General features: G+C 43.9%; 1 long non-coding RNA gene across 1 annotated transcript; it reads right to left on the bottom strand.

Moving 5' to 3' along the window:
* Window positions 1-1,908: 1,908 nt before the first annotated feature.
* On the bottom strand, window positions 1,909-4,916 carry LOC120109909. Its single transcript, XR_005510696.1, has 3 exons — window positions 3,895-4,916; window positions 2,824-2,922; window positions 1,909-2,095 (listed from the first exon to the last, which is right to left on the bottom strand). It is a non-coding gene; the product is annotated as an uncharacterized LOC120109909 (long non-coding RNA).
* Window positions 4,917-5,129: the final 213 nt, after the last annotated feature.

Raw genomic sequence — 5,129 nt, 5'->3', positions numbered from 1 at the left:
TTGAGAAGCAGAGTTGTTGCCCATCTCCAGTAGTTCCTACCTGACGGTCGCATCGGCTTCTTGAATAAGGAGAGATCTTCCAACTCGGCAATTCAAAGAGAGAGATCTTTGCATGCATTGGTGCTAAGTATGCCATCCATCTCACATTCTTGCTGATTTGGGTAGTCCAACAGCCCAACTTTTAGCAGTCAATTTCACCTGTCTAAAACTTTTATGAGTCTTCTCTATTTTTAAATTTCGTCAGGCCCTATACTTGTTTACATTTAGTTTATGATTTAGTAAAACTTTTGCAGGAGAGAATAATGATTTGTTTGGTTGTTTAATGAAGGAGATAAATTCTCCTTTAGTCGCCTGTCATCAAGAACCCTCTGAGCCAAATTTTGTGGTGGGTTTGGTTAGTCAGGAGAGAGATAGTGGAGCACCCCTGGAGTCCTCGTTTCGTAGCTAAAGATTAGCAAAATGTAGGCGAGTCAGTCAAGCTGATAAAATGCTTGTAAAGGCTGTTTGAAAAGGAGTAATATATGCCGGTTTTCAACGAGGAGCTAGGTTTGGCTCCATTTCCTACTTCTGTCCGATCTCTTGCTTCTTTTGTCCATATCTTCTTTCCCTGTTCTCTTTCATTTCATCGTTTTGAATTCTCATATTGCTGTGGAGATTAACCTTTTGTTGTTTTTTTAAAGTTTGCTCATAATTATAGTGATTCAAATTACTTTATTCATTGGATTAAACCCCTTTTCCTTCTTACGGTTCACCCTCTAAGTAAGTACCTGCTGATCCTGTTGAAGTACTAGATATGCAGTTTATATTGATATCTTTGCAGAAATAAACCTTGAAAACTTGAATTTCACTTACATGTCACACATTAATCATCATTGATCATCCAGTGAAGCCAGGATTCCTTTTTTAAGGACCAGTATGTTCATAAAAACTTAGGAACTGAATATCTAGTTCCTCTTATTTTTTGTTATGGCCAAATAATGCACTGTCCGTCTCTTTTCCTGTAACATGCCAGCAGGGGGATATTGTGATCATAGTTCTAATTTCCTCGACCCTTTAGGTCTTCATGCGCATATGCAAGCTACCCTCACGAGTTTAGTATCAGAGTAAAACACTTTTGCTCAGTTTGATGTATGAAAAGTAGAATGTTAGAGGATTGTTAATGCTGATAGCTAAATCAATTTGGAGGTTGCTGTATTTTATTGAAAACATGATTCAGAGGCCTTGCTAACCATTTATTGTGGCATAGGCTCTTCAATGAGGTAAGGTCATCAATTGCAGAGGCTAAACTGCAAGGTGGATGAAATATCAGCTACCGCATTATATTGCTGTTCAATATTGTGATGCTGGATGCATATTATATATGCAGGTTGATTCATGTGAAATTATGAATTTTACATGCTAAAACTCCAAATGCGGCAATGATTTATTTTAACTGAGAGAAAATATGTGTTGTCCCATTATTTGGGATAATGAGATGATTTTTTTTTTTACTCTAACCCTAATATACTTGGCTTTTTAGGTCCACTCGTGTCACGCCCCCGCCTCTGCGAGGCACGTGAGGCACCTAGTGCCCACGTGGGGGCCACATGAGGGGGGACCACGGGACTCCCCTGCCAGATATTGTCCGGTTCTGGGGCTTCACGCAAGCGTCCTTCACCCCTCCTCGGTTTTGATTTCCACCCAAAACGCGTCTGCAGGATTAGGAGACACCCGCCTCATATGCCCAGGCTCTGGAACGAGTCTTTCCGATGTGGGACTATTGGGCCTCACACCCTTTCCACCATCGGACAAGAGTCGTCCTCGGCTCTGATACCAAATGTCACTCCCCGAACTCAGCACCCGGGTCCGGCCACGCGACCGGCCGCATGAGCCCTAGAGCAATGCCTAAAGATCATGCAAGGCCTAAGATAAACAACAATTCCAATAAATCCATAATTAATGTATTCAAACTAAACCAACTAAAATGTACTGATTTATTACATAATTTCAAATGTCCATAAATAAAAGATAGATTAACTCCTATCTATCCAGCAATCAGACTCCATGCTGATCTTATTTCTCGTCCCACCCAATGGTCTCTACAAATCCAGAGCCTCTGAAAAAGAAAGTAAATGTAGTATTAGCTTTCCAGCCCAGTAAGAATCTCAACAGCCATACACAGTAATAATAATAAAATAATCAAAACATCAAATAAATGCCATTTCATCTTTTCAAAAGCTCAACAAACAACAAGTGTATATAATCAGTACATATACACAAATCTTTTTTCACATTATGTGATCCATTCCCGTATTACTCTGATTCTCAAGTTTTCAGACTTTTCGCTTCTGGCTTTGGACTAACCAAGTTCATGACCCAGTCCAAGACTGCACAAATCCCACGCATAAGCTCGTGGCAGCTATCCCACGCGTAAGCCCGTGGAGGCAATCCTACGCATAAGCTCGTAGAGGCTATCCCACGCATAAGCCCGTGGAGGCTATCCTACGCATAAGCTCGTAGAGGCCATCCCACGCGTAAGCTCGTGGCAGCTATCCTACGCATAAGCTCGTAGAGGCTATCTCATGACAAGGTTAGTTCAACCCATTTTACATGTCTAGTTTTACATGTTTAATCACATTTTAATCACGTCACATATTTCCATAATTTCTCAAAAATATGTTATTCCTTCCCAATTTAATTATTCCAATACTTTCATAATAAACAAAATGCACACCTCATAGTGTCATACAAGCTCAAAAACAAATAGTAACATACTGATAAAATATATCCAACGATAAATCCAATATATGCATAAATAAAGTGCTCGGATATAGGGATTCTTACAGAAATTGTAGACTGACTCAAACACGGTCCGAATCACAACCTACGCGCTGGGGTGCTGAGTCCCCTGATCAAAATCTCCTGGCACCGCCGACTCTTCCTCTACAACATCAATTATAAATCACAACTAAATTATTTAATATTTAAATATTCTAAACCATAATTCACATCTACTATGGGGTCCATCACCAGGTCCCCAAACATCTCAATCCTTCCAGATCTAGGGCAGTCGGGATAGCCCGACTCCCACCTTGTACTACCAGCCTATATCGTCGCCAGCCGTGGCCGCAGCCATGCCGCGACGATGATCGGTCCTGGTGAAAAGACCAAAAAAGAAAGATCTCTCTCTCTTCATGGTTGGGAGTCCATCTCCCTCTCTCACATCTCTTTGGTCCAAGGGCAATAGCCATGGTGGTTGTGCCCTCTCCTTCCCCAACCCAACAACACCACTGGCCGAACTATCGCCGGCCGCCACTGTTGCAGTCGCCGGCGATGGTGGCCGAACAAGGGGAAGAGAGAAGAAGAGATCTCCTCTTCTATCTCTTCTTCTTCTTCCTCCCAAGAGCATGCATGATTTCCTCCCCCTTCTCCAATCTCGATAGGACTTCTCTCCTCCCTTCCCCCTTCCTCTTTCATCCACGGAAGAACCACTCTTCCCCTCCTCCAAACATCCACCGGAAGCCCTCCTAACAGTGGCTCGGCCCCCACTCGACAGCAACCCCCGTGGCCCATGACCGTCGCCGCCGGTGGCCTGCTGCCGTCGCTGCCGCCGACGTGAGGGAAAGGGGAAAGGAAGAAGATGGAGTCACGAGGAAGAAGACCTCGGATCCATCACTTCCCTTCTCCAATAAACCCTAAAAATCCCTCTCTGACCTCCTACAGTCCCGACCGACCCACAATTACCATGGATCTCGGCCCATCCCGGCGGCCGACGGCAGCCAAAAATCGGGAGGAGAGGAGCCGAAACAGGGGTACCCTGTTTCGGATCCTTCTTCGGTGATTTCATCGGCCATAACCCAGGAAACATGACCCAAAACCAGGCAAATGGAACGCAAAAGAAGAAACCATGCTTACCTCGGCCCGATGAGGGTGTTCCGGCGACTTTCCGGCGAGAAATCGGAGGAGGGTCTTGGGTTTTCACGCACGGATCCGAGACTTCTTCTCTTGATTTGTGGGGGATCTTCACCGAGGGAGGGAAAAGCTTCCGGCTTCCTCCGCGGCCAGCCGGTTCCTTCCTCCGGCGCTCAAATCCCTCCGGCGAGCCCTCTCCAACGCCGCCGCCTCTCCCTCAAAATGGCTTCTTCTACGATCGTGCCTAGGGCACGATCATAAGAGGGATACGGGTCCGGTCTTTTCGGGCCGGCCCGTTAACCTCTTTTTTTTTTTTCTGGGATTTTACAACTCGTTCATGCAAATGCCATGCGCAAATGATTGTACATCAGAACTATTTCAAACTGGGGCTAATTTGGTTAAGTATTGGTAGCTTCATATGTTCTTACGCCTCTGAGAATCTGAATTTTATTTTGAAATTAATAAACAACTGTGCTTCATCACAGACTACTCATAGGGTCCGGTAGTCTTGTAGTAGATTATCTGCATGAAAAGTGTTCAGGAAGTTGCATCTATATGTTATAATTATTTTCTGGGCTGGTGGCAGGCTGTGTGATTCCCTCAACCGATGTATATTCGCGGTTTTGATGCATGACTGTTAACATTAATCACGAAGAGGCATGACTTACTCAAGTGCACTAAGTTTGGACATGTTCTATCCCGTCTTCCAGTATCTGGAATAGCCGATCGAGTTCTCTCCTAATGATGTTTTCCTGCATGACTCTACGAAGTCCATTGTCCCAAGGAGTTTCCTTGAAGACGAGTAACACTCCCAGGATGGTTCTGATGGAATATTGATGGGGATATCAGAGCTGATCATTCTTTCGTTTAGTCCTCTATTTTATTTGCACTTTATTTTCTTTTATTTCTGGGTTTGTTTGCAGTTTTATTATTGTAGGACTTTATTTGTGTATTTTGGGCTTATTGGAAATTATTTTGTATAAGGGGGTTTTATTTTAATTGTTCTTATTTGAGCTATTTAGAGGGGACTTTTATGATGATTAGGATTAATGAAAAATTAAGAACTTTTCCCCCACGTCTCCCTCTTCTCTCTTCCTCCTTCTCGCTCTTCCTCCTCTCCTCTTCTCCCTCTTCACTTCCTTTCTGCCTCTCTTCCTCTCTTATTCTCCTCCTCTTCTCCCTCCCTCTTCCTCTGTCTTCGTATTTAGCAGCAGCAGCAGTCATTCCGCGTGGCCGTT

Source organism: Phoenix dactylifera, chromosome 2, assembly GCF_009389715.1.
Source record: "Phoenix dactylifera cultivar Barhee BC4 chromosome 2, palm_55x_up_171113_PBpolish2nd_filt_p, whole genome shotgun sequence".
Lineage (NCBI taxonomy): Eukaryota > Viridiplantae > Streptophyta > Magnoliopsida > Arecales > Arecaceae > Phoenix > Phoenix dactylifera.
The sequence above is the reverse complement of the archived record's forward strand: the minus strand, read 5'-3'. Positions and strand labels throughout refer to the sequence as shown.